The sequence below is a fragment of the Nerophis ophidion genome, linkage group LG01 (genome assembly GCF_033978795.1).
Source record: "Nerophis ophidion isolate RoL-2023_Sa linkage group LG01, RoL_Noph_v1.0, whole genome shotgun sequence".
NCBI lineage: Eukaryota > Metazoa > Chordata > Actinopteri > Syngnathiformes > Syngnathidae > Nerophis > Nerophis ophidion.
The window spans coordinates 72,452,871-72,475,697 of NC_084611.1; the positions used below are offsets into that span (position 1 = coordinate 72,452,871).

A 22,827-nucleotide genomic window follows, 5' to 3' on the forward strand; every position below is an offset into this window, starting at 1 on the left:
ATCATTTTGTCAACATTTTTAAGGACAAGTGGTAGAAAGTGAATTATTAATCTACTTGTTCATTTACTGTTAATATCTGCTTACTAACTATTTTAACATGTTCTATCTACACTGCTGTTGAAATGTAATAATCACTTATTCTTCTGTTGTTTGGATTCTTTACATTAGTTTTGGATGATACCACAAATTTAGGTATCGATACGATACCATATTCAAAGTCCTCATGTGTCCAGGGACATATTTGCTGAGTTTATAAACATAATATAATTTTTTTTTAAATAAAAGATTTTGTAATGCTAAAAAGAATCGATGTAGATCATAGTAGTATCGACTAGATACGCTCCTGTACTTGGTATCATTACAGTGGATGTTAGGTGTAGATCCACCAATGGCGTTTGTTTACATTCAGAAACGGCGTCATTAGCAGTGACCGGTACTTTTTAGAGGCGGTGTAGTACCGAATAGGATTCATTAAAATCGTGGTACTATACGAATACCGGTATACCGTACAACCGTACCAGACAGTGTCAATTAATATGACCGTCATTATCTTTGCAAACATTTTTAGATATGCTAGTTCTTGTACATTGTGGATTTATCCTGAATATTGTGGCTGGTGGTTGTGTTAATATGTTTGTATGTATTCATACATACAATCCCTTCAGGGTGTCGCAATCGCTTCAATTTTACACAAATTTAATCCCTGCGATTTATGCACCACCTCCCAACTTTCCCTGCACATTTTGAGGCGCTCCAACACGTACGTCAACTGTCTAATTAAATTGTGTTTCCTGTGTAAACAAAGCAGGGATGGCAAAGTGTAACAATATATCAACATTTGTTTGATCATGTTGTTAGCTCAGACCTACTTACGTTTCCCTTCTACACCCCCATGAAACCTGGTTAATGTAGTATATAAACATTTAACAACATACCTGCATCCTCACTTCCTAGTTTACTTGAATTTCTACACAATGGAACCTCGACTTAAGAACCTAATTGGTTTTCGAACAGGGTTCTTAAATAGTTCATAATAATAAATAGTTCATTTACCAACAAAAATGGATGACTAAAAATGTATTTGTTATTAATAATTTGATCGCAAGTTGATTCAATGTTATTTGAAAAAGATTATGCCTCAAAACATTGCAGGTTTTGCTGCAACTTCCTGAAAAGGGCTAACAAAAATTCAAGCATTTTAGGTTGCACTGATCACAAAAAATATCCTGTGAAATCCTGGAGGGCTTGTTTGTGGGTCAACCGCTTCAGAGCAGCTGTGGCCAAGGCAAAATCACATTTCGTGCACCTCTGAAGTTGAAACCACCACTAAAAGTAGTCCAATCTATACTCCAACCAGCATTTTGTTTAAAAGTCAAACAGGACTTGAAATTCAAACATGATCGTTCATTACTCCATTTTCTACTATTTGTCTCTCTAAGGGTCGCGGGGGGATGGATGGAGTGGGGGAGGGTGCGCTATCCCAGCTGCATTCGAACGGAAGGAGGCGTACACCCTGGACAAGTCGCCAACTCATGGCAGTGATGATAACCACCCAACCAAAAATGGAACTTATTGTGACGTTGGCAAGGGTCAGTAAAAAATTTACAATACAATACTTCTTTATAAACAAACACCTTTACTGGTCTGTCAGACAGCAGATTTGTTGACAAACTATTTTTTACATTTAAAATCACATTTGAATCAATATGGTACCGATTCCCAGTACCCGGGAATCGATATAGGTGCTCAACAGTACCAATTTCCGGTACTTTTGTGTGTAAATGAATATTAATAGTTTTTTATAATAAATAAAAAATGTTATTGCAATATTAAAAAATGAACTAACTGCCGTCCAGTTGTCATATATTTCTCTTTTGTATGTATCAGGTATGACAAGTCTGATATTCAGTTGTAATTACAGTTTTAATTCAAAGACGTTAGATGGCTGTGGTGTAAAGTTTGTGTAGTGTGTTTTTTGTTACGCCTTAAAAAGTGTTAATACTTTAAGTATTGTACTTATTAAAGCATTGGCTGTTGGATTTTAACGTGCATCTTAGTTGTAGATTTCATTAACAAAATTTGGAGGTGTTGAAATCACCATGTGAAACAGTTAAAGCTAATCAGTCAGTACTAAATGAGTCCGATTGCTAGAATAGTTCAGCTCTATATGAGCCTCCTACAAGACATGAAAACACCTTATCGTGTTCGGTTTTCGAAAATTCTGACTAACACACATGGATTATGCGTTTGGAAACCAGATCTCTTGGGGGGGAGGGGCCTTCTTATCGCGAATGTGCCAGTCTCAAAGTGCAGGGTATAACCCGGAAGCAGATACCATTCAATAAAAACAGCAACAGCTGTAATGAAGAGGAGACTGTTTATTTTCTTCAAAAATTAAAAGAACAGAGCACTTTCAAGTGCATCAATGGTAGAAAAATAGAAACAAAGATTGATTTAATAAGGTAACTAAGGAAATAGTAAATGCCGGCTTAACAAAATATAAAAGAGAATGAAGCATGTATCACAAGTTACAAGAAGAAGAATAAAGCATCCACAAACCTCTTCACCCAGCATTTCCAAACGGATTAACAATAACTCTATTACACACAACTGCCAAGGTTGTCCAGAAAAATTGCAACCAAGTTCATCTGAAACAGTACCCAGTCGGAGCACGAACACTCTTTTCCTTCGGATTTAAAACTTCTTCCATCAATCCACAGAGCCTTTGCCGCCTTATTTCCCTTGTGGATCAATTAAGTTTGTCTAAGTCTAACTCCGAGACATTCAAATGTTTTGTTTTCATGATTCTCCCTCCAAAAATTCCTTGAAAAAACTCTCTGCCGACAGTCTTCCTTTACTTTGGACCTACATCTGCTCCGATACGTTCTTGGTAGTAGCCTCGTGTTGGTAGCACAATCCAAGATCATTTCTTGATGCTGTCTGATATTTAAAATCAGCATAGCCATTAAGAGACATAATATTTGTAATCTGTCTATATTACAGCGGACATAACAATATACACTTTATTGCCAAAAGTATTTGGCCACCCTTCCAAATGATCAGAATCAGGTGTCCGAATCACTTGGCCCCACCACAAGTGAATAAAATCAAGCACTGGGGTTGTTTCTCAGGAGTTGGGCTTGGCCCCTTAGTTCCAGGGAAATGAGCTTTGAATGCTCCAAGATACCAAAACATTTTGGACAATTCCATGCTCCCAACCTGTGGGAACATTTTGGAGCGAGCCCCTTCCTCTTCCGATATGACTGTGCACCAGTGCACAAAGGAAGGTCCATAAAGAAATAGATGGCAGAGTGTGGTGTGGATGAATTTGACTGGCCTGCACAGAGTCCAGACCTCAACCCGATAGAACACCTTTGAGATGAATTAGAACGGAGCCTGAGAGCCAGGCCTTCTCGACCAACATCAGTGTGTGACCTCACCAATGCGCTTTTGGAAGACTAGTCAAAAATTCCTATAAACACAGTCCGCAACCTTAAAGGGGAACATAATCACAATTTCGAAAGGGTTAAAAACAATAAAAATCAGTTCCCAGTGGCTTGTTTTATTTTTCAAAGTTTTTTTCAAAATTTTACATCTCCCAGAATATCCCTAAAAAAAGCTTTAAAGTGCTTGATTTTCGATATTTGCGATGCGACTGTCCATTTCCCTGTGACGTCATACAGTGCTGCCAATACAAACAAACAATGGCGAATAGCACAGCAAGATATAGCGACATTAGCTCGGATTCAGACTCGGATTTCAGCGGTTTAAGCAATTCAACAGATTACGCATGTATTGAAACAGATGGGTGGTGTATGGAGGCAGATAGCGAAAACGAAATTGGAGAAGAAACTGAAGTTATTGAGCGAATAGCTATTGACGCTATTGGGCTATAGCATGGGTGTACCTAATGAAGTGGCCCATAGTATGGCTGCCTTATTAGCATCGCCGGTAAAATGTGCAGACCAAACGATCAGGACTTTCGCATCTTGTGACACTGGAGCAACTTAAATCCGTCGATTGGTAAGTGTTTGTTTCGCATTAAATGTGGGTATCTAGTTTCAAATGTACATATAGCTAGCGCAAATAGCATATTAGCATCGATTAGCATAGCATGTTAGCATTGATTAGCTGGCAATAATGCTGCGACCAAATATGTCTGATTAGCACATAAGTCAACATCAACAAAACTCACCTTTGTGATTTCGTTGACTTTATTGTTGCAAATGCATCTGCAGGCTATCCATACGTCTCTGTGCCATGTCTGCCTTAGCATCGCCGGTAAAATGTGGAGACACTTCGGCACATTCAATGGGGGTCTGACGGCAGATTTCTTGCCACTTTCGCATCTTCGGGCCAGTGGTGCAACTTGAATCCCTATCTATTAGTGTTGTCACACCCTCCGACAACACACCGACGAGGCATGATGTCTCCAAGGTTCCAAAAAATTGTCGAAAAAACGAAAAATAACAGAGCTGAGACCCGGTATTTGTAATGTGAAAATGAAAATGGCGGGTATATTACCTCGGTGACGTCACGTTCTGACATCATCGCTACAAGACCGATAAACAGAAAGGCGTTTAGTTCGCCAAAATTCACCCATTTAGAGTTCGGAAATCGGTTAAAAAAATACATGGTCTTTTTTCTGCAACATCAAGGTATATATTGACGCTTGCATAGGTCTGGTGATAATGTTCCCCTTTAAGGACAGCCTTCCCACAAGAGTTGAAGCTGTAATAGCTGCAAAAGGTGGACCGACGTCATGTTGAACCCTATGGGTTAGGAATGGAATGACACTTCAGGTTCATATGTGAGACAAGGCAGGCGGACAAATACTTTTGGCAATATAGCGTAGCTTGGCTTTTATCTTGACACAGACACATAGTGTGACGTCATATAGGTCAACAGGAAAATAAAGAAACAAACCGCGCTAAAAGAAAATAAGCGCCTCCCAGCGTATGACCAATAGTCGCATGAGAGAAAGTGCATGGACACTTCACACATATGTGTAAAAATACACAAATCTAACTTTTTGAGAAATCCGACTAATTTAGTGCATGGAAACGTAGTGAGTAACAATGCATATTAGCATCAAGTTGGCGCATTTTTGGAAAAGTTGACCCTTAGTTGAGCGTTTTTAGTCAATTACTTTGTGGCCTTGAAAATGGCAACATTGCTTAGAGGTAGTTTGGCTGTGTCTGCCCTCAGTGCTGCTGGAGTGATTGCTAATTAACTGGCGTGATGTCACGCACAACCCAGGTACTGTAAAATGGGCTATTGGATTTCGGGTGGGACTGGTGGGATTCGGTCAGTACCAAAATTTTTTGGTACCCATCCTTGGTACCCTTAACACATCGACTGTTTAGAATTCCCAGTTTCAAGACTCCGAAGTCAACCAGCATCACAGACTAAATTGCATACGATTTTAGAGTTTCCGTCATTCATTAAATCTTTAAAAATCAGATTAAGCCTGATGAACTGATGCCTCTTTTTTTCCCTTAAGCTCACAGGAGAATTATTAAAAATCAGTCCAGACGTGCTAACCAAATTTCCATAATTTATTCTCCAATCTAAATGGGTCATGTAACGCACTCAAGCAGAGGAAATCATACATTTATATACTGAAGGGGAAAAAAAACCTTTGTTCCTTCACAGGAGGTCTAAAAAAGCTGCACTGACCAGTTCCACAGTGATGGGCAGCAACACAGGACTGTGTGTTTACTTTTGACTAATAATAAAAATACAATAACTCGGACAGTTGAACACAATCCTGTCTTGTTGCTCCAAGTGATCCTAAAACAGAGCAGAGAAGTGGTAAGGGAGTTATGTGAGTTGCTGTGTTAGCTGCAATCCACCTTTCCTCACCTTCCAGCTTTTGTCTGCATTATTTGCTCTACGGCTACAAGTGGTTTTCTTTAGTGTTGGATAGCTGACAGCCTTCACCCTTTGACAATGGCAACCTCGGTTAAACATAGAGGGAATTAGCGTTATAGGTGTGTCCCTTCACCTGTCGAGTCAGTCCACTATGCTGCATCGCTCTAGCTTATAATACCCAATACTGTTGTCCCTCGTTTATCAGTGCTAATTGATTACAGGTCTGATCGTGATTAACACATTTCAGCGAAATATAATAAATGTAATATTTTCATCATAAGACCATAGAAAACTTTATTTTTTTGACTCTTTTGTACAATGACACCCATATTACAGTGTGTCCGGAAAATATTAACACCTCTTCACTTTTTACACATTTTGTTATGTGACAGCCTTATTCCACAATGCATTTTTGTCCTCAAAATTATACAGACAATACCCCATAAAAACAAATTTATTGCAAATGTATTTAAAATAAAAAATGTACATGTACAGTTATGGTCAAGAGTGTACATACACTTGTAAAGAACATAACAACATTAAAAAAATAAGTCAACAAAGACTGTCAGCCATCCGAAAACTTAAAGGACTATACGTGTCATGGTCTACATCTCGGACCATGTCATATTCTGGTTTTGTTTCTGTTTTATTATCATCCTGTGTTGCATTCGACGTCTTTGGTTCCCGGTGGCACTTCCTGTTTGGTTTTCTGTTGTCAGGGTAACTCCTTCAGTGTCACCTGATTCTGGTTTGTCGTTACGCACCTGACTTGATTAGTTATCTCCTTATTTAAGACCGCCCTTGTTTTACATTCGGTCTCGGACTATAGTTTGCTACACTCAACAAGTGACATTGCTTTTCCCGCATTGTGGTAACTATCTTTTTTCACCCTATTACCTTCCATGCTATTTTGTTTGTTTACTTGTCCCTAGTTTACATACTAGCGCTTTCTGTTCATTCTAGCTTCCACGCTAGTTCTGTTTTTTTTGTCTTTAGTGCCCATGTGCCAGTATTTCTGTTATTAGTTTAATTTTGTGGTTAGGAATAAATCATCATTCCTACCTTAACGCTGTGTTCCGTCTCCGCTGCACCACGAGAACGCAAACACACGCCACGATGCCACCTAGACGTCACAATACGTTGCACCTCATCTCCTGTTATTACTTTACCAAAGCATTGTTCAACCCATCCTTATGTACTCTTCGACATGTTTTTTCACCATGCTTTCTGTAACCAACCGGACCAAACTCACAGGGATTACAAACATAGCAGCTAAGATCATTGGCCTAACCACACCCAACATTTCAGATTCAAACCACAGGTCCATCATTCGACTGGCAAACACGATAGTCCAGGATATCAGTGGCCCACTAAACCAATACATAATCCCACTACCATCAGTGCGCAGGTACAGAACCATCAAATTCCAGAGGGCCCGCCTCAGGAAAAGCCTTATCCCTGCAGCTATAGCCGCCCTTAACAGCAGGCCCGGCCGACCTGTCTGACAAAGCCTGTAAATGTGTTGGTCATGTATGATGTATGTGTAATGTCTGTATGTTTAAATGTACGGCAGTGAAAATGAATTTCCCCAACGGGGACCAATAAATCTAAATCTAAATCTATAATGTCATGTCTGTCATGAGTTTCCAATAATTTTTACAACTCTTATTTTTTTTTGTGATAGAGTGATTGGAGCACATACTTGTTGGTCACAAAAAACATTCATGAAGATTGGTTCTTTTATGAATTTATTATGGGTCCACTGAAAATGTGACCCAATCTGCTGGGTCAAAAGTATACATACAGCAATGTTAATATTTGGTTACATGTCCCTTGGCAAGTTTCACTGCAATGAGGCACTTTTGGTAGCCATCCACAAACTTCTGGTGGAATTCTTGACCACACCGCTGGACAAAATTGCTGCAGTTCAGCTAAAATTTGTTGGTTTTCTGACATGGACTTGTTTCTTCAGCATTGTCCACACGTTTAAGTCCAGATTTTGGGAAGGCCATTCTAAAACCTTAATTCTAGTCTGATTTTGCCATTCCTTTACCACTTTTGACGTTCACGTACTTTTTAAGGCGTCGGGTACCGTGTCACGTGAAATTAAACGGTGCCATATTTCAATACATTTGTTGCACGTGACGTTAGGTCCGGTTGCAGACTAAACATCGGCTCACGTAAACAATTACTCAAGCTGCACTCAGGGCGGACTCTGTCAAACTTCCCTTCTAAGTAATGTTTTAATTTTCAACACCAACAAAACAAGTATACTTGGTTGAAAAGGCCCCAACGTAAACTAGAGCTCCACTCTTTTAAAATGTGGTAGCTTGGTGCTAATTTACATTGAATTTGCCATAGACAGGCTACTATTGGCATTAGCAATTATACATGGTGATTTAAACACCTCCAAATATGGTAATGAAAAGTACAACTAAGATTAATTTTATAATTAATCAACTGCTGTGTAATAATCACGATACTTAATGTCTAAACACGTTTTAGGACGCAACCCAACACATTCAGCTTCATAAAAAAAAAAGCTACTTCCTCCTTACATACCACATATAGCCTATAGAGTACTGCCATTTAATGTCATGGAAGTGCAACTACATTGCAAATAAGACTCAAAAGTGGCCTAGTGGTTAGAGTCTCCGGGCCTGAGATCGATAAGTTGTGAGTTCAAATCCCGACCGAGGCATACCAAAGACTATAAAAATGGGACCCAATACCTCCCTGCTTGGCATCAAGGGTTGTAGTTAGGGGTTGAATCACCATAAATGATTCCCGGGCGCGGCCACCGCTGCTCCCCACTGCTCCCCTCACCTCCCAGGGGGTGATCAAGGGGGATAGGTCAAATGCAGAGAATAATTTCGCCACACCTAGTGTGTGTGTGACAATCATTGGTACTTTAACTTTAACTTTAACACATTTTATAAGAAAATAAGATACAACAACTGGACAGCACATTTAGCATAAACAACTCATTTTCAAATGTTACATAAAAATATATATTTATATATTATCAAACAATTAACATTTGTCAATATACAAAAAAGTTCAAAACAAATTGGTAATGTTGAGTACCGGTGTCGATTTCCAGGTACCGGGAATTTTTTATTTTGGATGGACGACGTTGATTTGAGACAAGTGTTTCGAGTTTAGAGCTTTTTCACAGAACCAATTCATCTCGTAAATTGAGGTAGGACTGCATATGTCTTACACGTTAATCACTGGTAAGATGGACCTATTGGAAGATTCTGTTAGGAAGGCTGAGCTCCAAAGAAAGAATGAAAGCCCTGAAAAATGTCACCCTTGATACTCGGTGTGGTGGAAAAACTCTCTGATCAAGCACTTTTCAGTTCTCACCTTGCATAAATATTTTGACAGTGTTTCATAATTTGTGGCAGAAGAGCAACCTGCACCGACTTGTTGTTATTTAGCAGCTAAATACGAGCAGACTGGGACGTATATTTCACTCCAAATACACATTAACTTGTGATTTAACACTACACTAACAGTGTATCCAGAAAGTATTCACAGTGCTTCACTTATTCCACATTTCATGTTACAGCTGCAAAATTCTACACACAATCTACACACAATACCCCTTATTTACTGCGTGAAAAGTTTTTTTCTGTTAATTTAGCGAATGTATTTAAACAAAACTCTAAAAAAAATCACATGTAGACAAGTATTCACAGCATGTGTTTAATAATCTGTTGATGCATCCTTGGCAGCGAAATACAGCCTCAAGTCTTTTTGAATACAATGCCACAAGCTTGGGAACTATCTTTGGACAGCTTTCCCCATTCCTCTTTACAGCACCTCTCAAGCTCCATCAGGCTGGATGTGAAGTGTTGGTTTTCATCCAGGATGTCTCTGTACATTGCTGCATTCATCTTAGTCTAGTCAGGGAGGTCACCAAGAACCAACAGTCACTCTGTCAGAGCTACAGCATTCCACTGCGGAGAGAAGAAAACCTTCCAGAAGGACAACCATCTCTGCAGCAATCCACCAATCAGGCCTGACGGAAACAATGTGTGAGTAATTGGTTTGCCAAAATGCACTTGAAAGACTCTCAGACCATGAAAAATTAAATTCTCTGGTCTGATGTGACAAAGATTGAACTCTTCGGTGTGAATGCCAGGCGTCACGTTTGGAGGAAACCAGGCACCAGTCATCACCAGGCCAATACCATCCCTACAGTAAAGCATAGTGGTGGCAGCATCATGCTGTGGGGTTGTTTTTCAGCGGCAGAAACTGGGAGATAAGTCAGGATAGATGGAAAGATGAATACAGATATGTACAGAGACATCCAGAATGAAAACCAACACTTCCCATCCAACCTGATGGAATTTGAGAGATGCTGCAATGAGGAATGGGGTAAACTGCCCAAAGATAGGTGTGCCAAGTTTGAGGCATCGTATTCAAAAATACTTGATTGAGGCTGTAATTTCTTCCAAAGATGCATTAACAAAGTATTGAACAAAGGCTGTGAATACTTACAGTAAGTATATGTGATTTTTTTTTTTTTACAAATTATCTTTTTTTTTTACTTTTCCTATCTTCATTATGGAGTACGGTATGTAGAATTTCTAAGGACAAAAATTTGTTTATTCCATTTTGGAAGGAGGCTGTAACATAAAGTGTGGATAAAGTGAAGCATTGTGAATACTTTCTGGATGAAGCGTGGGTCGGAAACCAATCCAATCCAATCCAATCCACTTTATTTATATAGCACATTTAAACAACAGTAACATTTCCAAAGTGGTGCACAGCCATGTTAAAAACATTATTAAAAAAAATATATTATGCTCCACCAATGACTGAATAAAAACAAAAAATGTATAAATATAAAACCAATATTAAAAAAAACAATATAAAAACAAATGTGATTAAAAACAGTTTTAAAGGGTAAAATCAATTAAAAAGTAAAATAGAAATCAAAGTGTATAAAAAACACAGAGGACAACAGAGGACAGAGGACCACACAACTCACGTAGTGTTAAAAGTCAAAGAGTAAAAGTGGGTCTTAAGACGAGACTTAAAAAACTCCACTGTGGAAGCAGTTTGAACATGGAGGGGCAGAGTGTTCCAAAGCTTAGGGCCGACCACAGAGAAGGCCCTGTCTCCACTGGTCTTAAGTCTGGTCTTGGGCACCACGAGCTGGAACTGGCTCTCGGACCTCAGAGCGGGCGCAGGAATGTAAATTTGGATGAGGTCCGAGATATATTGAGGTGCCAGTCCATGTAAAGATTTAAAAACAAACAGCAATGTTTTAAAATCAATTCTAAAATACTAGGACTCCAGCAGAAGGTGAACTTTCAAGCATCATCAGACCGATGTCCTGAAGGGACGGCCATCATGTGACTGGCTTTTGACAACAGCGTACAAAAAGTCGATTATGTGGAAAGGATCACAAGTGCGGTGCCTCGAGGGGACTGAAAGCGGAGCAAAGAAGCGACAGAATGATTTCTGTGTAACTAGAAGCCCGACGACCACAATCTACACTTTCACTCACTTCCTGGTTTTGGGGGAGTGACATCACGGCGCCGTGGGGTAAACACACGGTCAGTCCTGTGATACCCGTATGAGATTCCACATGCTCTGATGAGTAATCCCTTCCTCCCTTCGCCATCACCATGTGCTTCGTGGCCCCTGAGTCATCACCCCCCCCCCCTTGTCTCGCTCTCTCTCTTCTTCCAATGATGGCCGTCCAAGGAAGGGAGACTCATCATCAGAATAACTCGCAATGAGTCATTCACCAAAAGCCATGACGGGCCACCACACCAAAACACACCCAGGCCTGCTGCCCAAATCGGTCCACAGCCGGCCTTGCCCTCATGTTGCTCTTACTCTGGCAAATGACAGCTGGATGACTCACTTTGGAATCATGGAGGATTTCTAGTGGGGATGGCTTGATAGCATTTTTTCATGTCTAATACTGATACCGATTCTGCAAGGTTATTTATGTTCCCCTTTCTTATTACTGGGACAGAGATGAATGCACTATTGGTGATTTGCTTAACTTAAGTCCACACACAACCTTTTATTCGTATGTTGACTCCTTCCGTTTCAGCTCACGTTAAAATAACAGACTGCGTATACGGTTCTGTAAATGTTGTGAATTGGTCAAGTAAAACCAGACTTAGGATCAATAATATTTTGCTTAGTTTTCTCTATGTGATTTTAGGAGTTTTAGAGTTGGATTTTGCAGTTGTAGTAGGAGTGTCTAAAAAATGTATTCACGGCGAAATTGCGTTTTTTTTGTTTTGTTTTGTTTTTTAATTCTGATTCTAAATCGGATACAAATTTTCAAGAATCTTTTTTTTAAATTAACAATTTGTGAAAAATGTACATATTATTTAAAACTATTTTTGGAATAAAAACGTTAAACAAATATTATTTATATTATTTGTTAGTATTAAATGTATAGATATTGTATTTCTTTTTCTTCTCAATTTATTTTTAAATTTCGATTGTATTGTAAATATTGTTAAATTTGGATTGGGTTCCTTTATCGGTTTTATTAAATTCTTGAATTTTTGTAAATATTGTACCAACATCATTTGTTGCATTAATATTTTACACAGCGGTGTCTCAGAAAAACTTTACCCCAACTCAAGAGTGTTTTGAATAAGAGTTAACTTTCAGATAACTAATTCTTTGTGAGCAGAAATGTCACAGTAAGCCCCGTAAAATTGGAACAAAACATCTCACTTGCTAGCATTAGCTTAAAAGCTAAATATCGACATGACTTTATTCTTCCAACCATGGGGAACAAAGAAAGGACAATTCTGTGAAGGAGTAGATGATATCAACTGAATTAAGAAAGAAATCATAAAAAATTACCGAGGTATAGCTGACTTAGCGAAGTAGTATTCTTATCACTGCTAGTCTGCACTATACGAAAGCAAAATGAGTCAAACACCAACCAAGGACCTTAAAATAATATCTAAACGGTTCACAATTATCCATAAAATATTGAGAGCTGCTGATGGTGTGTTTGACTGAGAAACAGTTGGAAGGCGATGCCGTACAATTTCACTCTCCCAAGGTTAATAATGAACATTATTAGTACGTTACTTTCTAAAACTACTGAAGTTGTTTGTAGTACATTTTATTGTATTGTTGTTGTACAGTATTTCTTATCTGTAAAAAAATGTTTTTTAAAAAGTCTTCACATTTTTCACCATCAAAATTTAAAGGGCAATTTTTGCACGGTGGGTTGTGGTTTGCGCAGATTAGAAAAACAAACGAAAATCCATTTGAAATGAAAACGTGGTTTATTTAAATAGAAACAAGCAAGCAATGAACAAAAAAAAATGTGCCTTTCCCGTTACGATAAAAGAAACAATTTTCATGCTAGTCCCTTATCGACAGCAGTAATGCAGTTTCTTTAAAGTGCCAAAATGAGACAACAACTAATAAAACGAGAAAGCGCCTAAACTGACCAGATAACAAAATAAAACCAATCTAATCATAATGACATTTTATAAATGGAGTCAGAATAATTCAATATAAATACTAACTGAACTAAATACTAGAAATAAAAGATACCTCTACCTACCTAACTCCAACGTCATCTAGAAGGTCTTTATTTAAAAGGCATGTTCAAATTGCGGCGTTTCGGGGGGGTCAAGCATCGACGACATTGATTTCAATTCCTTTCGATGGGTGACGCTGTTTCGCAGTACAAGTTTTACGACATACTAGCTGCGTCACAAACAAAGGCCTGTCCCGAGGTGCTACTGTTTAGATAATCGTTCGACCTATGGCCTTTAACACAGTCACCTTCGCTTGTGTAGATTGGAGCTGAACACGCTGCTGCCCAATGATTGGTCAACAGGGAATTGTCGCTTTTGTGTGTGACGGAAAGAAGACGCAACAAATTGACATTGAAACAAACACAAAAGGAAGAGAAATGTCCATAATTGGTGGGGTTTTTTTTTATAAATTGACCGTCTTCAGACGAAGTTACAGCTGTGCAAAAACCAGGACAGGGGCCAGGAAGTATGTGCCACTGATAAATGTCAGACATTTTTTTTTATGAAAAACTATGCCAATCCAGTCTAGCTGATAATGTATCTATTTTTAGTCCGCCGGCTGACAAGCGGCTAGCAGCTAATTGTCTCCATACACAGTGTGGAGCCGCTCCCCTAAGCTAATAATAATGACCTTCATTACGAAGGCAAACAAACTCCATTTATAAGTATCTTAACTAATATTTTCAGTGAAAGACGAGGCTTAACATGCAACTCACTTAGAGCAAGCATGTTAATAGCTCAACAAGCTAAGCTCGCTTGAAAAAACACCAAGAGATAAGTAAAGTTTAAGAAGTCTAGATGGAACTACGTCACAGCAGAAAGTAAGCAGAAACCTTCAAAATTACTCCACTATTCAGCGGCACGTGTCCTGACAAAGACCATAAGGCGGGCTCACATTGCACTAGTTTTAAAATCTGTGCATTGGCTCCCAGTGTGTTTCAGGATCTTCAAGGTTCTTCTTATGGTTTATAAATGTTTTTATTATATTGGGCCATCTTATATTTCAGATTTGCTTTTACCCTGTGAACCTTCCAGGGCCCAGAGATCCAACGGCACTTAGCTCCTATTTATTCCCAAAGTCAGAACACAAAGTCACGGGATGGCATCTTTCCACCATCTACGCAACATCTTGTTGGAGGACCTCAGGGCTGCGCAGAACGTTCATGGTTTTAAGAGGAAGCTTAAGACCCACCTTTTTGATTTGGCTTTTACCTGATATTAATAATTTTATTGAAGTCATTTGTGTTTTACTTTTTATCCCATTAGATATGCAATATTTTATTTAGTTATATGTATTTATTTATTTACTATATATATGTATGTAGGTATGTCTATATATATACTGTATAATTTTCTATTAATCTCCATATGTCTCACCTGTATTATTGTATGTACCAACTAGGTGGCCTAGTGGTTAGAGTGTCTGCCCTGAGATCGGTAGGTCGTGAGTTCACACCCCGGCCGAGTCATACCAAAGACTATAAAAATGGGACCTTGGCACTCAGCATCAAGGGTTGGAATTGGGAGTTAAATCACCAAGTCCAGTGTGTGTGTGTGTGACAATGATTGGTACTTTAACTTTAACTTTATTTTATTCTTTATCGCTACACATGGTTCTTACTATGTTACAACTTTTATTATTCTTATTCTCCAACGATGAGCCATCTGTTATCGGCCATGCTTGTGGGGGCGCTTTTGTGTCAGCGTGGGTGCAGAGGGCTCCTGTGATAGTGTTTACTCACATGTTTCCTCTGTACTCACCCATGCAATCATTGTCCATATATTTTGCATGTGTGTATGTTGTGTGTGTGTGTGTGTCTTTGTGTTTGTGTTTGGTATCTGTGTCCGTGCATATGTATGTGATAATGGGAGATACGGGTCACCGGGGTATTGTTTTTAACTTTGTAAAGCACTTTGTAAAGCACGTTGCATTTCTTTTAAAATGAAAATAGCTCTATAAATTAAGCTTGATTTGATTTTATTTGATTTGATAAAAAGTAGATTAATAACAGTCCAGAGAGAGGATAATATAACAACTGATGGTGTGTCAGCCAGTAATGTGTGATAACGCTGATTGTCTTTCCGACATGAGACTGAGTAAAATTAAGGCTCGTGCCGGCGATACTGATTTGATACCAATACTTTGTACATGATACTTAAAGTGTCTGGTAAAATTTTGAAAGTTGTGTATTTAAGTGTTGCTGCTCTTGGGGAATCATCTTCAAACTGTATAAAATCACAGGGCAAACCAAATGATGGCGTTATTCTGCATTGTTGTCTTATTTATATTCAACTATGTATGTAATGTCTCCAAATAGTACAATGATACATACATGGGCTGTTTTATAAAACTGAGTGACTCATTTCAATTGCTAGTAGTTTTCTTAAATAAACAGATGACAGACTGAACGACTGAGCACAGCACAGTGTGTCGCATTACGTACTTACCTTGGTGGAAGAAAAAGTAGTTCCTTCCAATCATGTTTTATTTATCAATCAATCAATCAATCAATCAATTTTTACTTATATAGCCCTCAATCACGAGTGTCTCAAAGGGCTGCACAAGCCACGACGACATCCTCGGCTCAGCTCCCACATCAGAGCAAGGAAAAACTCAACCCAGATGTGATCACAATGATTTAGTTACTGCTAATGATGAACATTATCTTAAATAGCTAAAGTATCAAAAGTATCAAATTTTGATTTGGGAACCGATATTCGTGCATATGGTCTGGGTGGTATCGACATTTCAGTATCACTGCGCACATCACTGGTCAGCATTGTCACAGTCCGTACGAGGCCCCTAAGACAAGTACGGATCGATCCATAAATTGGTGCTGTCGATACCAAGGAAGGGACATATCAGTACAGGATTGATACTACAGTGATTAGGTCGACAGTTTTATTTTCTCAAAAATAGTTTTTTGGTAATGTTTACAAACTCAGGGGATTATTCCCTGGACACAGGAGGACTTTGAGGGCACAACTAAAGGATACTAAAAAGTAATATATAGCAGTTTTTGCTTTTGTTTAGTTATTGTGTACTGTTGATTTTGTTTTGATCATAGTATGCAATAAAAATAGTAAGTATCTGGTTCAAATATTGTGATGAAATTGTTACACTGTCAATGGTACTCACCATAAATACATTTAAAAAATTGGTACATGTGATCGATATTGGACGATTTTGCCCATGAATGAACAGAATCGGCAGCATAAAACCCTGATCGAAACATCCCTATCTCTAACACATAAACAACGGCATACATGTAAATGTTTTTTATGAGGCTTTTAAAAAAATTAAGTGAAACCTCTGTGAATGTTTTCTCCTGTTCAGTTCAGTTCAGTTTCAGTTTATTTCGAACATTCACACGATACAATGCAACGCATCACACAATGCCAGTTGTTTCATTACAGCACGTCCGAAAAGGAGTAGGAAGAAGCAGAGCTTATTTAATCCTACCCCTTTTCACACCACAGCAATTTTATCCAATTCCCTTGTTCTCTGTGACAGATCAGTGAACAAATAATAAATAAATAAATAATATACCGTAGTAAGCAAACAAATATTAAATACATAAATAATCTTTGTCTTAATAAAAAAAAAAAAGGAAAAAAAGGGTTCAATATTTTCATCATAATTCTTGTTCTGTTTACTTTGTAAACACTTATAGTTTCAACAATCTCTTCAACTCAATCATATTGGTGCTTTGTTTGATTTCTTTGCTTAATCAGTTTCATAATTAAATTCCACATACAGATATGCTAAAGGTTTTAAGTGTTGTACGAGCATACAAATGTTTTAAATTAGATTTTCCTCTCAGAATATATTTCTCCTCTTTTGTTGAGAAGAATTGTACATTCTTGGGTAGCAGGTTATAGTTTGCTTTGTACATCATTTTAGCTGTTTGCAAATGCACCAAATCGATGGATTTCAATAATTGTGATTTAATAAATAAAGGGTTTGTATGTTCTTTATATCCAACATTATGTATTATTCTAATTGATTTTCATTCACATTTAGTGAATGAAGTGCATATTTGTACCTGTTTATCCATATTTCTACACAATTTATTTTCCTGTGGAAACAAACTTCTCAACATTTATATTCCAGTTCAAAGGCTTAATAGTGTACTGCTTGAAAATAGCCCAGTGAGATTAGTAAAATTGTGGCCCTGTCTCCTAAAAAAATCGGAATCGAGACTTGTTAACAACCAAAATCGAAATGAAGAATTGGAAGTGAAATTTCATTGTAAAAATTCAAACAATGCCCGACCATAGCTATTAGGGGTTTGGGGAAAAAATCGATTCGAATATGTTGTGCGATTCAGAATCGATTCTCATTTTTAAAAAAATAGATTTTTTTTATTTTTATTTTTTTTAATCAATCCAACAAACCACTACACAGCAATACCATAACAATGCAATGCATTTCCAAAACCAAACCTGACCCAGCAACACTCAGAACTGCAATAAACAGAGCAATTGAGAGGAGACACAAACACGACACAGAACAAACCAAAAGTAATGAAACAAAAATGAATATTATCAACAACAGTATCAATATTAGTTACAATTTCAGCATAGCAGTGATTAAAAATCCCTCATTGACATTATCATTAGACATTTCAAAAAAAAAAAGAATAATAGTGTCACAGTGGCTTACACTTGCATCGCATCTCATGAACTTGACAACACACTGTGTCCAATGTTTTCACAAAGATAAAATAAGTCATATTTTTGGTTCGTTTAATAGTTAAAACAAATTTGCATTATTGCAATCAGTTGATAAAACATTGTCCTTTATAATTATAAAAGCTGTTTTTTTTAAATCTACTACTCTGCTTGCATGTCAGCAGACTGGGGTAGATCCTGCTGAAATCCTATGTATTGAATGAATACAGAATCGTTTTGAATCGGAAAAATATCGTTTTTGAATCGAGAATCGCGTTGAATCGAAAAAATCGATATATTATCGAATCGCGACCCCAAGAATCGATATTGAATCGAATCGTGGGACACCCAAAGATTTGAAGCCCTAATAGCTATGATGCTACTTCACATTACAGACTTCAATGCTCTGGTTAGCATTAGCATTGACAGTAAACAAACTGTCATACTGCACATTCTCATCATTATCAGGACTTTGAATCTTTGGCTTCGGCTTCACAATTGCGAGCGATTTAGAGTGAGTTACCGGCTTAAGACAAAACCTCCAACGTTTGCAGTATGATTACTGTCAATCAATAAGCATTTCCATCTTTGGTTGCCATTTTCTGTCTCTCTACAGCTGCTGGCTCGTTTCTGCCAGCACGCTCGTCTGCTGCCTGTCAAGATGTCTCCTTGTTTATGAGTCCGAACACTCCCCTCTGCCTCCCTCCATTCCAACCGGAGCCTTGAATATGAACCCCTCTACCTGCACACTCCTTGTCTTTTTCACATGCATGCTTGAGCAAGACTAGAATAAGCCGTGTCAGCATTATTCTTGATTCAAATTGTTTAATGCTTTCCATTCCTCCCAGGTGAACATTTGCACATCATCGACATCAGCAAACACGTTGTGCAAGTGGGAGAGCTAACCTCCCACCAGCTGAGCTACACAGAAAAGGTTGCAACAGGTTGTCGTCATCGAGCATGGAGTTTGTTTTGTTGACCATTGCAAGAGCAATAAGGATTTTTAGGGGCATTATGACTGGGTTAATAAAACACAGCTGCCCCTAAAAGTCCCTCACTTTTCTTGCTGCCTTTTCTCTCCCTGCCTGACGCCACCTTTTTTCCTTCCTGAGTCCATGTAACTCTGGTGTCTGTGAGCCGGGGTCACGCTCTGAGGTATTTATTGTGTATATATCGTGGAGGGTTTATTGGGGTTCGCAGTGGCGTCGGAACGCCCGGCGTCGTGTTCGTTACAAGTATCAGCTAAACAAAGATTTTGTTTTAGCTCTTCTCCTGGACGTGACCGCCGTTTCTGTGATCTGTCGGAGCAAACTGAGGCAGAAAACAATCTGGGGGTTTAAGCGGGGAGTCTATTTGAAGTAAGTCCACAACCCCGCATGCAGATAGTGTGAGAATACGAGACAGGAGCAGCACGCAGGAAAAAAGAAGGATGTTAGCTGATGGCTTTGATTGGCACCACTTCGTTTAATTCAATATATTTATTATTTTAATCAGTATACTTTGGTTTCACTGCTTATTCAAACTAGTGCACTACTACTAAGTACTCAGGACTGTAGAAGCTCCCTTCACATGTCCTTAACTCATCATGCACTTATGACCCAATTGCTCTCTTCCTCTGTGGTTCATGTGCCTTTGCACCTTTGCAGGCGACCCATTGACACATTTACAATATTAGGTTGTTAGGTTATTCTTCATAAGGTGGCTTGATTTATTCGACACTCGCCACCTTATACTAACGATGACGAGTATAAATCTCAAAACACAAACATCTGTAATACATTTTAAGTACTGTATTATTTTTGGGGGGAGGGGTAATGTTTATCACTATTTTAACATTGATTTACAGTATATACTAATATAACCTATATTTAACATCTACTTTTGAGGCTTATTTACTTACTATATTGACTTGTTTTTTTTATATTTATTAAAATTATTATATTAAATATTTACGAACTGTATTTAATCATTTTACATTTACTATTTTACTCTAATGACAGTTTTTTTTATTGTTATAATAATAAATATTGTTGTAATAATTTTTTCACATTTACTTTTTTACTGCATTGACTTTTTTATGTTTTAATAATTATTGTATTAAATATTGATATACTGTACTATAATTATTTTACCTTTACTTTGAATTATTAGATTAATTATTAATGTACTATGTTTAATTCAGATGTACTGTATTGACTGTTTTTATTGTAAAATTATTCTTATATTATTGATAAACTATACGTTGTTCATTCAGATTTACTTTTTTACTGTATTAACTGTTTTTTAGATGTTCTATTATTATCATTATTGATTTTGAAGGATTATTGTATTACAATGTTAATATACTATATTTAATCACTCACATTTACTTTTTTACCCTACTGACTTTTTTTTTTTTTTTTAGATATTTTTAAATAATTACTCTATTATATTAATTTACTATATTCAATTAATTCACACATACTTGTTTGACTGCATGGACAGTTTTTTATTAATATTGTGACATAATACCATTGTAGTGTAGATATTTAATTCAAATTTACTTGTAATATTTTTTTCAATATACAATATTTAATTGTTCTTATTTTGTATGTAGTGTAGTAAACTTTTCAGTATTAATATTGTTGTTCACTGATTGGCTGTGAAAGGTATGGTTCCAATACTTTACCAAATATCTCTGAGTTGCTACTATAAGGACAAATTCAATGACAATACGCTTTTTTTTTTCCATTTAAAATGTTCTAAATCATTTTCACAACCGATTAATCTAATAATCCAAAAGCGCCTGGTCTTTTTTTCTTTTAAATAAGACGTGAGCAAAAGTCTTACCTATGTGTCACTTGCAGCACGGAGATGCCATTATGCCCTAACTGCCCCTTCTTCTGCCCCATCTATTAATTACATAAAGCATCTAGTGTCAGGATGCTAAATTCATTAGTGGGGTATGTACGGCACGCCAGGGTCACGACAGATATAGAAAGCGGCCTTCCATCACAACATCTTCCACACCTGCTGGACGTCATGGTGCGTTTGCCAAATTCGAAGAAGGCTTTAAGGCCAAAACTTTAGACTACACTTTAGAATTAGACTTCTTTTTATTGTCATTCAAATTTGCATTAGCTCGTAAAAAGAAGTAATTGGGGTAAAAAAAGGACGTCGATCACTATTTGACATGTCAATTTTATAGTACTTATTACCTCAAGCAGTTTTTTAGGGTCTCATAAACTGTCCAATTAAAAGCATGTTTGTTTGCAAATGCGTGAGAAAAATATTTATGACGAATGGAAGCAAAATGATACGTGCTTTTTTTTTTTTACTACCCTGCTAAGAACCTGCGTCCACTACAGTGGACATTTGTGTTTTTGCATAAATGTGTACCTCTGACAAAGGAATGGAACAAAAGCAAATATCTACTTTATTGGATGCTGGTTCTCATTGATTATGAGCCTTTTAGGCTGTAACTACTTTTTGTTGTATACGTTTTCCATCTCGCTGCTCACATGAGCCAGAAACTGGGACTTTGTAGGCCAGTTGAATTAATGGAGGACTCACCTTGCCCGCAAAGACCCAGTTCCTAACACACAATCGTACATTCCAGGAAATCTCGTCCACAAATACCTCCAAACCCACAAAGGAATTCTGCACAATGGGTAATGGGATTGATACATACCCAGGCATGCATGCAGGTGGCATACAGCAGCATCCACAGGAGCCTTACAGTCTAGTCTGCTGGTCTGGCTCCCTGCACAAGATGTCATCTGCAAGTTCCAACTTCCATGTCCATCCACTGCCGCCGCCCCAAAAGTCACATCTGATCACATTCCAAATTAACCAACATCCTTTTTTTTTTGGTAAGGGGTAGACAAAGCTTCTTGTGCATCTTTTATTCACCACCAAGCAACAAAGTCCTCCATCCTCCCTTAAAAAAATAAAAAAATAAAAAGCCCCCAGCACCTGTGAGGGATCCCGGGTGCACACACCCTCGCCCATGCCCCCGTTAGCATGATCCAACCCGGGCAGGAGGACGCTTAGACGCGGTGGTGGTGCTGCAAGCTGCAGTGAGGATCTGGTGAGCAGGATATTCCCAAACAGCTGGAACAGGAGGAGCTGATATATGGTGCTGCTGGGCCCTCCCCAAAGCGGATAAGTGGTAACCTGGTTATTTTCAGCGCGTCATTGGCTCCTCTCCAATTATAGGTCTCCGTCTTGAGGAGTGGGGGGGCTGGCGGCGGCGGGCTTTTGCGGCACGCGTGGTCCCGTATTCCCAATAAATCAGGGGTGGGAAGGGAAGAAATAGGAATTATCAAATGCAACACAAAGGAATATAAATGTGTGTTTTGTCAAAGTGCGCGCGCATTTCTATGCATTCGCCAGCTTGGCTCTGTCAAGGTGTTCCCTCGCGTTGTGTGACCGCGGCTCTGAAGGCTTCATCCTGGGTTCATGTCGCCCCGCCGTCCCCTCCCCTGGACAGAGGCACGTTAGCGTGCTGCGGCCTCTTGTGGCGGAGAGACGTCATTGCAAGTCTGTCAAAGGAGTTTACGGGTTGTCAAAAATAATTATCTCAAATTAGGGCTTGGCGATATGGCATTTTATAAATATCTCGATATTTTTAAGGCCGTGCCACGATACACGATACAGTTGTGATCAAAATTATTCAACCCCCACACAATTTTGGTGTTTTAGCAAGTTGGACATTTATTCCGTATTTTGTTTATAGTCATATCAAATA

The 22,827-nt window shown here is 38.2% G+C and overlaps 2 long non-coding RNA genes across 3 annotated transcripts in view; one reads left to right on the plus strand and one right to left on the minus strand.

The window, feature by feature from the left end:
* Positions 1-19,208, plus strand: part of LOC133559084 (uncharacterized) — a 44,701-nt gene extending 25,493 nt beyond the window's left edge. The window contains exons 2-3 of the long non-coding RNA XR_009808089.1: positions 1,440-1,589; positions 18,947-19,208. This is a non-coding gene — a long non-coding RNA (uncharacterized LOC133559084). The remainder of the gene's footprint in view (positions 1-1,439; positions 1,590-18,946) is intronic.
* LOC133559079 (uncharacterized) overlaps positions 1-22,546 on the minus strand; it is a 43,922-nt gene extending 21,376 nt beyond the window's left edge. Inside the window, exons 1-2 of one of the 2 annotated variants that reach the window (XR_009808087.1) lie at positions 21,769-22,546; positions 9,572-9,901 (exon numbers count right to left, since the gene is read on the minus strand). This is a non-coding gene — a long non-coding RNA (uncharacterized LOC133559079). Of the gene's footprint in view, positions 1-9,571; positions 9,902-21,768 lie in introns of those variants that run through there. The other variant, XR_009808088.1, reaches the window with a different exon arrangement.
* Positions 22,547-22,827: the final 281 nt, after the last annotated feature.